Genomic DNA, 11,434 nt, shown 5'->3' on the forward strand with positions numbered 1-11,434 from the left:
AAAGGTCCCCTGAGAGGCAGGGATGTTTACTCTGATTTTGCAGACGAGGTAGCTGAGTCCTGGGGAGCTAGGCAGTAGCTGGGCTGGAACTAGAACTCCGTGCCCTGCCCCCCACTGTCTTCCTGGAGCTGTCCAGAGGAAGTAAAATGTGGGGCTGAGTTGGCAGACGGATGGAGTGCCCAGCTGCACCCTACCCTCAGCGGGGCGGGGGGGGGGGGTGCCCAGGGGAGGGCTTAGCTCAACATGATCACATCTTTCCTGAGGTCCTGGCATATTTTGCCCACCTCCACAGGGCCAATGGTCATGCTCAGACCCCCAATCCCAGAATAATAGGCCCTTCCGCTCCCCAAGCACTACACACTAAAGACCACTAGGTGGCACTAAGGGGTCATTTAGTCCCTTCCCAGAGACCTGGCACGTCCTTTGTCTGCTTGCTGTGCTAGGGAGGGGCTCGTGGACACCTCAGGAGCTGGGTGCCCCGTAGGTATAGGGAGGGGGAGGTTCCTTTGTTGAGAAACTTGCACTGGGTATGTGTGGAGTGCCTCGTGGTTTGTGTTCATTAGCCCTCTTGTTCATTTTTCCACAATAACCCTGAGAGGACGGTGGGACATTATCCCCACCGTATAGAGAGAAAACTGATTTCTTGAGAGGTTAGATGATTTAGCTACACTGCAAGCTGGGTCTAGAACCCAAGTCCCAGCTACAGGGTACTGGGGTTTTTGCAAAGTCAACAGAGAGCCCTAAAGCTCCAAATGGCTCCACCACTTCCCGTGTGACCTTGAATATGCTACCTAAATCCTCAAGCCTAATTTCATCTTCAGTGAAATGGGTCTAAGAGCCATCAATGGAGTTAGGACAAGTAAAGAACTGGGGTAGAGCCAGGCATGGGTAAACCCTCACAGTTAGCTCCTATTGTCTTCATTACACTTACTTTAAGTGACCACCCAGCACTGCCCCCCTCCCTTACCCTCCCAGCCTCTTGAGTGGCCCAGAGAATAACAAAGAGAATTAACAGGATCCAGAGTAAATGAATGTCCTCTTTCACAGTCTTCCCTCCTAGGGGACCCAGGCTGTGCCCACACACTATGGAGAAGGGGAGAATGAAGGCCCCCTACTTCCCCCAACAAACATAAAGTTCCAGCCCTAGTCAGTGAGTGCATTTATCAGAAATGGCCCTCTTCTTTCTTGTCTTTTTTTTTTTTTTTAAGTAGGCTGCATGCCCAACATGGGGCTTGAACTCAAAACCCTTAACAAAACTTTGACAATTCTTTGAGGGGATCTTTAGACGGCAATTATTGAGGAGGAGACAGGCTCACAGAAGGTGGGCAGCTCACAGTTGCTTAGCTGTAAATGGCAGAGCCAGGATGGGCATAAGGCCTCACCCTGGTATTGAGAGCCTTTGAAAAAAGGAGCAGGCATGAGTGCCTCTCAGCCCCCAGCTTTGTCCCAGAAACCCCACACTCAAGACTCCCTTTCTTGGGGGCTCCTGGCTGGCTCAGTCGGTAGAGCATGAGACTCTTGATCTCCAGGTTGTGAGTTTGAGCCCCACGTTGGGTGTGGAGATTAAAAATAAAATCTTTAAAAGGGGGGTGGGCAGCTGGGTGGCTCAGTAGGTTAAGTGCCGGACTCTTGATCTCAGCTGAGGTCTTGATCTCAGGGTTAGGAGTTCCTTTGAGCCTGTGCTGGGCTCAAACCTAGTTTAAAAAGGGGGGAAAAAAGACTCCATTTCTTTATGATTCCAAGAGCATCACCTGCTAGGGCAGAAATGGCTAGGAGGGGCCAAGATGGAAGGGGAAGGGCTTGGACAGAGACCCTGAATAGGGAAGTGCCAGACAAGCCCCAGTGGGAGGGGGCTGACTGCTAGCCCACCTCCCACTCCTCCCACTCTTACTCCCTTGGCTCCAGCTTCCTCCTTGCCAGGAACGCCCCCTCACTTCCCTCCTGGCTGGCTGGTGTTGGGTTCAGTAAGCAGAGCCCCAGCTCCCCTGGAAGGTGTGGGGTGAGGAGGGCGTCCAATTACATGCTGGTGCTGGGGGGTCAGGCAGGGGCAACATGGGGGCAGGAGCCAAAGGCCTGGGAAATGATGGTGGGAGCAGATGTCAGGGGGAGTCCCAAGATGCCCCCACCCTGTGGGAGCCCCCCCATCCCCACCATGGGGGCCTTATCTTCTGGACACAATTCCTCTGTGAACTCCTGGGGACTATGTGTTGTGGAGAGACCATGGCATCTGGCATCTGGTAGCTCGTGCTTGTCAGTTCCCTGAGCTGGGTCTCAGTTTCCTTATCCTCAGAATGAGGTAGGGTGGGAGTAAGCCCTGTGTGACCGATGCCCTATAGCCTGGGATTGTGCTGGGTAAACTAGAAGGGCTATGCACACCCCAGAGAAGGTCTTCTCCTCTTTCTTTTTTTCCCTCTCCACTCAGGGTGGCCTCCTCCCCCGCCTCTCACCCTGGGCCCTGGCACAGCACTCCATGCCTATTTAAGGCAAATCTCCTGATCTCCTTTTAAATAACATTCACTTCTTGTTGTGGAGAAGACCAGCAAGGCCTGAGCTTAGAGAAAGGGGAGGGGAGCCCCAGACAGCCCATCAAAGAGTGGGGGGAGGGGGATGGGGGTGAAGCAGGTATAGGAAGGTCCTTGCCCCACCTCCCACTCCCAGCCTCCCCTTTGGTCCCCTTACTGAATAGGTCCTCTATTGGCTCAAACCCCTTTAGAGGGGCTAGGGCGCTCCCAGAATGCTTCATGCAGCCCCTTATAGGCAGTGGGGGTGGGGAGATGAGGACTAATGCCAGTCCCAGGGCCTAGGATGGGTGTATGTTTGGGTGAAGAAGTGGCATGACCAGGGTGACCCGTAAAGGGAATGGGAGGGTCTAGGGTAGGATTGACATCTGATCTCCACATCTTGCCTATATGAAGGATGAAACACAACAGTTCTTTGGTTCTAGAATCTGACGTTCAGAGAGGCCAAGAGACCTTCCTAGGGCCACACAGCTAGTGAGCAGAAGGGTCTGAAATACAGGCCTGGCCTGGCTTAAATTTAATGCTTTCTCCCCTTCATACCAGGTCTCCTCATGCCTGGCATGCCTATATGTGATACCTGAGAGTGACCCTTATCAGGGACAAGGCATCCTTGAAAGCCCCCTGCACACACCCTTCCTCTGCCTGCAGAGCTCCCAGGTGGGGGTCCCTGACTCCTTCCCTTCTGCCTCCCTCCTCTTTCATCCAGGCTTACCATCCCTCTCCTTCCCCTTCTCCAGGGTTTCTGGCCCAGGCCTACTCCTTCCAGCCTGGCCCAGAACAGTTCACCTCGACTTGGTTCATACACAGAGAAAATTATAGGTGGCCGGTGGCATGTCCCACAACCCTCCAGAGGAGGCAGGCTGGGCACCTTCTCACTGCAAGACCCCTGCAGGGCCCTTCCCATAGCTCAGTTCTTACCCTTTGAGATCCCAGGCCACCCTCTCCTACTTCCTTCTCTCCCCTCTTCCTAGTCTTTCCCCCAGGTAGCCACCTCCCCAGCCTCCCATCTCTGCATGGCTAATGTCCCTGTGGTCCTCACTTGACTGAGATGCCCTCTCCAGGGTTCAAAAGGAGAGGGTCAGGGATCCTTTACAGATCATGTTGCCTCCTCAGGACCAGGTACTCCCTCCCTAGGCATGTGAGCCCCAGCAACAGGACCAGCCTCAACCCATGTTAGTGTCAGACTGGATTAGGCACTAGGGGAAGCCCTAGCCTGTTTTTCTTTGGGTACTCAGAGCAGAAAGGGACCATAGCAGTCCGCTGGTCCAATGGCCTCAACAAATGAGCCAGCTGTGGCCCAGGGAATGAGAGGGGAGGCTCTGGGGTCCCACAGTAAGACAGAAGCTGAACTGGATCATACTGGAACCCCTGATAACCCCAGGTAAGGGCTTGATCCCTGGAGGAGGGGAGTCTATTATAGGAGGAAACTTGGCTCCATATTTAATGGGAGTGTCATTGAGCTGCTAAGGTTTTGTTTTTGTTTTGGTTTGGTTTTTTTAGCATGCCTCTACTATTTTATTTATTTATTATTTTAATGTTTACTTATTTATTTCGAGAGAGAAAGTGTGTATGCGTGAGCTGGGGAAGGACAGAGAGAGAAGGAGAGAGAGAATCACGAACAGGCTCCTGCTGTCAGCGCAGAGCCCGACACGGGGCTCTATCTCAATAACCGCAGGATCATGACCTGAGCCAAAATCAAGAGTCAGATACTTTTTTTTCTTAATTAAAAAAAAAATATTTACTTATTTTTGAGAGAGAGAGAGGCAGAGCATGAGCAGGGGAAGAGCAGAGAGAGAGGGAGACACAGAATCTGAAGCAGGGTCTAGGCTCCGAGCTGTCAGCACAGAGCCAAACGTGGGGCTCAAAGCCATGAACCGTGAGATCATGACCTGAACCAAAGTTGGAAGTTTAACCAACTCAGCCACCTAGGCACCCATACTTTTTTTTTTTTTAAATAAACTCTATGCCAAACCTGGGAGTGAAACTCATGGCCCCAAGATCAAGAGTCCCATGATCTACTGACTGAGCCAGCAACGCACCCCAGTGTGACTCTATTGTTAACCTCTTGTGTGTCCTTAGGTAAGCCCCCTTCCTTCCTTGGGCTTCAGTTTCCTTGTGTAAAACAGGTGGGTTGGGTGGATGATCTTTGAGATCCCTTCTGGCTCAGACCTCCTGCACCTTCCATCAGCCCCGCCCATCCCCAAAGGCCTCTATTTCTTGGCTCTTGCCCTGGCCCAGACCTCCCTCGTGGCTCACGAAGATTGCTCCAACAGTCTCTGCACTGTCTCTGGTCTCCACTCTTTTCTCCTCCACCCCACACATCACCCAGGTAAAATGGCTTTAGGAACCTCCTGTGGTCTCCCATGGCCTCCCTTAGAATGATTCACTTCATCAGCTGGCATTCAGCACATCCTGCCTGCAGTCTTGGACCCTGGACTCAGTTTCCTCATGTGCCAAGTGGCACTAACAACCCCTGAGTTAGAGGGTTCTGTTATGGACACACTGGGGCACATGCAAAGAGCCTGGGGGAAACGCTGGAAGGCCTGACCAGCACTCTTGTCTTCCCTGTGCTGGAAAGGCTGCCCATCCAACCCCCACTCTCCTTCATCCAAATTGGGAAGGTCCTCAAGGCTGGTTCCAGTACTGCCCCCTCCTAGAGAGGCCAGGCCCCCCAGCAGCCCCATCAGAGGTAACCTCGCCCATATGGAGCTGCTACAGGGCTGGACTGCCTCCATCTACAGCTCCCACCGTCCTGTGGGGAATGCACAACTGGGAGCTCCTAGACAACCAGCTGGCAGGATGCTTGCTGAGAGAATGGCTGGGTCTGTGGGCTCCTGCCCATGCCCTGTTCCTTCCTACAGGGCTGTGTTTTTGACAGGGGATTATCTTTGACCCTCAGAGACAGCCTTACTGCCAACTCCACAAAAGCTCCTAGTGGGGACTCATGGCAGGCTTTTAGCTAGAAGCTTTAGACCCTCTCTTGCCCTGTTCCGATGACTGACCCAGTGGATTCTCAGAAACCTTCCCAAAGGCCCAGGAAGGAATAGCTGGCAGGAAATACAAGTTATTAGAAGAGACATCTAAGGGAAGAGAAGCCAGACCCTAAACACTAGGAGACTTCTGAGGTCTAAACACTGTCAGCCACTTACTAATTATAGGACCTTGAGGAGATTACCTAATGTCTCTGAGCCTCAGCTTCCTCACCAGTAAAATGGGGACAATAATATTATCTCATCCTATGACAAAATAATTAAATGATATATGTAGAGTGCTTATTACCTCATGGCTTGGCACCTCACAAATGCTCAGAAAATGGTAACTACGGGGGCACCTGGGTGGCTCAGTCGGTTAAGTGTCTGACTTCAGCTCAGGTCATGATCTCACAGTTCGTGAGTTCAAGCTCCACATCAGGCTCTCTGCTGTCAGTGCAGGGCCTGCTTCAGATCCTCTGTCCCCATCTCTCTCTCTGCCCCTCCCCCACTTGTGTTTCTCTCTCTCTCTCTCTCTCTCTCTCAAAAAATAAACATTAGAAAAAAAGAAAATGATAACTATAATCCTTGTTGAAGAAAGATGGATCAAGGCCCCCAGCTGAGGTAGGAAGGACTATGGGAAGGAGGGAGGCACTGAGGCACTGGTCGCTCAGCCAGGGGTAGGCAGGTGGCTAGTAGCAGTCTACATACATTATTTCATTTAAACCTCAGGCTCTTCCTTTGTTAAAAGTAGGGGTTTGGAACAGAAGCTTCCTAAGGCTTTGCCAGTTCAGTGAGCACTTGTTTTCAGTTCACAGAGGTTTTCCACGTAGAAAGTACTTTTGACTTTATAGAGCCAACTCTGTGAGTGTTCTGATAGTTGTAGATGGTCATACAACCAGATCTGGGACTCGAACCAGGGAGGACAGCTCCATCTTTCCCCAGAATCTGGTGGCAGATAGCTCTAAGAGGGTTGGGTGAGATCTGAAGTCCCACCAAAAGCCTAGGGAGGAGCATGGCCCTTGAAGGCAATGACGTCATGGAAGCTTGGCTCTGGCTCCTGCCCAGTGTCCGGTTCTGTCGGCCTGTGCCGGGGCCCAGAGGACTGGGTCTGGAACTCATCAGCCCCACCTGTCAAACCCTCCCCTGGCCGGTACCCAGGGGCCTTCAGTTATCACTAAGGAGTGCATGGCCTCAGTCCAGGGGCCCTGTATCCCTTCCCTGGTGGGGACTTAGGGCGAGGAGCTATGCCCCCATCAGACAAGCAGCCCCAGTTTGACTGAGCTCTGTTATATGACAGGTACCATGAAATATACAAAGACCTCAGTCATTTAATAAATATTTATTGCATACCTATAGTGTGCCTGGCCCTGAGCTGGATCCAGGGAATCTGACAGAAACTCCTGTCTACACTCTAGTAAAAGAAATTGTAAAGGAAAGCAGAAGTGTGATGGGAAATAAAAAAAGAGAGCAATTCACTTTACACAGAGTAAGTAGTCAGAAAAGGCCTCTGAGCTGAGAGAGGAAGTACAGCTAGAAAGAGCAGTCCAGACAGAGGAGAGGGTCCATGCAAAGGCCCTGAGATAGGAAAATCTGGACTGTCTGGAGAGCCACAAGACCACTGTGAGGGGGACCCAGCAAGCTCTCCCCCAATAAGTGCCCACTGGACAAATGAACAAACCATCACGAGAATTTCTGCTTCCAGCTGAGTTGGAGTAACCGGGACTGGATTTATGTCCCCACCTGAGATGACTAAAATTCCCCACAGAATATGTGAAACAACAGTTCTCAAGGCATTGGACGTCAGACTAGGAAAAGCAGTGACTCCTGAGAGTAGGAACCAAATGGGGAGAGGCTTATGAATGCCCCACCTTACTGTCTAAAGAAAGTGTCCAGACCAGAGCACAGGGAGAGAAGGGCAGGTGGAGACCAGCAGTCTCCTGCACTGACAAGATGAAGTCAGGAGCCTGGGGACACAAGACAGAGAACCAAAAAGGAGAAAGTTGCACACAGAGAGAACTGTGGAGCTCTACAGAGGTAGTACCCCTTTGGTCATTCAGCATACTGCCTGCATTTGAAGAAACTACTCGAAAGTACGGTTAGAATCAACCAGTAGGGTTAGAGAGAATAATCCTGGGAGCTCACACGAGGCTAGGAATACTGCTGGCTCCCAGGAACCAGAGTGGAAACCTCACAATTAACGGGGCATTGAGTAGAGCACTCACAAGACTTTTTGACTCAGAAGTGTGTGAAGACAAAACATCACTCTGGCCCCAACAAAAGCAAGATCTGAAAAAGGACCAAATTATTTCCAAGTGCTTTTGCACCCCAGAGCAAAACTCAAGAATATTGATAAGATTACAGAAATATCCAGCACCCAACAAAATAAAATCCACAGTGTCTGCCAACCGATAAAAATTAGCACATATACAAAGAAACAGGAAAGTATGACCAATAATGAAAAGAAAAACCGATCAATTGAAACCTACCCAGAATTACCCAGATGATGGGATTAAGAGACATAGACATTAAAACAGTTATTATAACCACATTCCACACGTGCAAGAAGATAAAACAAAGACTGACCATGTGAAGTAGAGAAATAGAAGATATTTTTAAAAGACCCAAATTAATTAAAATTCTAAGGATGAAAACTATAATGTCTGAGATAGAAAATACACTAGATGGATTAATGGAACATTAGACATGGCAAAGGACTAACGAACTTCGAATACATAGTACAGAAACTATCCCAAGTAAAATACACAGAGAAAAAAAGCTTCAAAATAATAATAACACGGCATTGGCGGGCTGTGACATGACTTCAAGTGATCTAATGTGTGTGTGTAATTAGAGTCCCCCAAAGAGGGAAGAGGATGAGAAAAAGAAATACTTGAAGGAAAAGGAAAAAAGAGCTGAAAAACTTATAACTTTGATGAAAACTGATGAAAATCTCATAAATCATTAGATCTAAAATATTTAATGAACCCCAAGCACAATACACAGAAACTATACCAAGCTCTCTGCTCCTCCCAGCTCAACACACTGCTGCATCTCCTTGTGCACTGCCAGTTGGTTCCCTGAGACACAATGGAAAAGCTTGGAGTAAACGGATTTGGCCATATTGGATACCTGGTCATCAGGGCCACTTTTCTTTTTACAGATTTTATTTTTTGGGGCACTTGGGTGGCTCAGTCAAGCATCCGACTCTTGGTTTTGGCTCAGGTCATGATTTCACAGTTAATGAGTTCGAGCCCTGCATCGGGCTCTGTGCTAACAGAGCCTGTGTGGGATTCTCTCTCTCCCTCTCCCACTGCCCCTCCCATCTCTCTCTCTCTCTCTTTCTCTCTCTCAAAATAAATAAGAAAACTTTTAAAAAAGTATTTGATTTTTAAGTAATCTCTACACATAATGATCAAGAGTCACATGCTCTACCAATTGAGTTACCCAGGCCAGGTACCCCAAGGGCTGTTTTTAATTCTAACAAAGTACTGTTGCCATCAGTGATCCCTTCATTGATCTCAACTACATCGTCTACATGTTCCAGTAAGATTCTACCCATGGCAAGTTCAATGGCCCAGTCAAGGCTGAGAACGGGCAGCTTGTCATCAGTGGAAAGCACATCTCCATCTTCTAAGAGTGAGATCCCACCAACCTCAAATAGTGTGATGCTGGTGCTGAGTATGTTGTAGAGTCCAATAATGTCTTTACTATCTTGGAGAAGACTGGGGCTCACATGAAGGGTAGAGCCAAAAGGGTCATCATCTCTGCCCCTTCCTTTGATGCCCCCATGTTTGTGATGGGCATGAACCATGGGAGGTATGACAACTCCCTCAAGACCATCAAATGCTCCCTGCACCACCAACTGCTTGGTGCCCCCTGTCTAAAGTCATCCATGACAACTTTAGCATCATGGTGGGACTCATGACCACAGTCCATGCCATCACTGCCACCCAGAAGACTGTAGATGGCCCCTCTGGTAAGCTGTGTCATGACAGCCATACGCTGTGCAGAACATCACCCTTGCTTCTACTGGCAATGCCACAGCTATGGGCAAGGTAATTCCTGAGCTATATGGGGAGCTCACCAACATGGTCTGCCATGTCTCCACTCTCAATGTGTCAGCAGGATCTGACCTGCTGCCTGGAAAAAGCTGCCATATGTGATGACATCAAGAGGGTGGTGAAGCAGGTATCAGCCCCCTCACGGGCATCCTGATTTGCACTGAGAACCTGGTTTGTCCTGCAACTTTAATAGGGATACCCACACTTCCACCTTTGACGCTGGGGCTTGTGTTACTCTCAATGAACACTTTGTCAAGCTCATTTCCTAGTATGACGATGAATTTGACTACAGCAAAATGGTGGTAGGCCTTACAATCCACATGACCTCCAAGGAGTAAGAGTCTCCCAGACCAAGAGCCCCAGCAAGAACACAAGAGGAAGACAGAGGCCCTCAGCTGCTTGAGTGTTTACCCCAACTCAATCTCCCAACACACTATATTTTCCAACTCAGACCCCCTAAATAGTGGGAGGAGCTTGGGGAGCCTTCCTGGTCTTGTACCACCAATAAAGTACACTGAACCCAGCCCACTCCCCTCCAAAAAACCTATACCAAGGTATATTGTAAGTTGTTTTTAAAATGTGATAAAGAGAAAATTTAAAAGCAGTCAGAGTAGGGGCACCTGGATGGCTCAGTCGGTTAAGCATCCAATTTCAGCTCAGGTCATGATCTTGCGGTTTGTGAATTTGAGCCCCATGTCCAGCCCTGTGCTGACAGCTCAGAGCCTGGACCCTGCTTCGGATTCTGTGTCTCCCTCTCTCTCTGCCCCTCCCCTGATCATGCTTAGTCTCTCCCTGTCTCTCAAAAATAAATAAACATTAAAAAAATTTTTTAAAAAGCAGCCAGAGTAAAAAGACATATTACATACAAATATAAATAAGGCTAATGGATTTATTATGGTCAGAAACTGTGCAAGCAAGAAAATAGTGGAGCCACATTTTTAAAATGCAGAAAGAAGGGCACCTGGCTGGCTCAGCCAGAAGAGCATGTGACTCTTGATCTCAGGGTCGTGAGTTCAATCCCCATGTTGGGTGTAGAGATTACTTAAAGAAATGAACAAATACAAACTTGAAAAAATAAAAATAACGGGCACCTGGGTGGCTCAGTTGGGTAAGCGTCCGACTTCAGCTCAGGTCATGATCTCAAGGTTTGTGAGTGCAAGCCCACATCAGGTTCTCTGCTATCAGCGGAGAGCCTGTCTCTGCCCCTCCCCAGCTCACATGTGTGTGTGTGCACACTCTCTCTCTCAAAAATAAACAAAAAATAAAAATAAAATACAGAAATAAAAAATACATCAACCTAAAATGTTTACCTTCCACCTTAAGACACCATAAAAAGAAGAGCAAACTAAATCTACAGCAAGCAGAGATAAGGAAATAGTAAAAATTAGAGTGTAAATTAATGAAATAGAGAATAGGAAAATAGAGAAAAATCAATAAACCAAAAGTTGTTTTTTGAAAAGGTCAACAAAACTGACAAACCCTTAGAATGATCAAGAAAAGAGAAAAATCACTAGAATCAGAAATGAAAGAAGGAATATTACTGCCAACTTTACAGAAATAAAAAGGATTATAAAAGCATAAGGAATACTATCAACAACCTTCTGCCAATAAATTTAATAACTTAGATGAAATGGACAAGTTCCTAGAAAGAAACAAACTACTGAAACCAATTCAAGAAGAAATAGGCAATCTGTATAGACCTATAACAAGTAAAGAGATTGAAGTATTAATTTAAGAAATCACCCACAACCTTAGATAGTTTCACTGAGGAATTCTACAAAATATTTAAAGAAGAATGAATACAATTCTCCACAAACTCTTCCAGGAAACAGAAGAGAGGGAAACAATTCTCAACTAATTTTATTATGTCTGATACCAAAAC

General features: G+C 48.1%; 1 pseudogene; it reads left to right on the plus strand.

Moving 5' to 3' along the window:
- Positions 1–3,787: 3,787 nt before the first annotated feature.
- On the plus strand, positions 3,788–9,890 carry LOC124508965 (glyceraldehyde-3-phosphate dehydrogenase-like; annotated as a pseudogene).
- The last annotated feature ends 1,544 nt before the right edge of the window (positions 9,891–11,434 follow it).

This window comes from Lynx rufus, unplaced genomic scaffold (assembly GCF_022079265.1).
Source record: "Lynx rufus isolate CCGP_SWC_20201006 ecotype Redwood Valley unplaced genomic scaffold, mLynRuf1.p SCAF_13, whole genome shotgun sequence".
In the NCBI taxonomy this organism is placed as follows: Eukaryota; Metazoa; Chordata; class Mammalia; order Carnivora; family Felidae; genus Lynx; species Lynx rufus.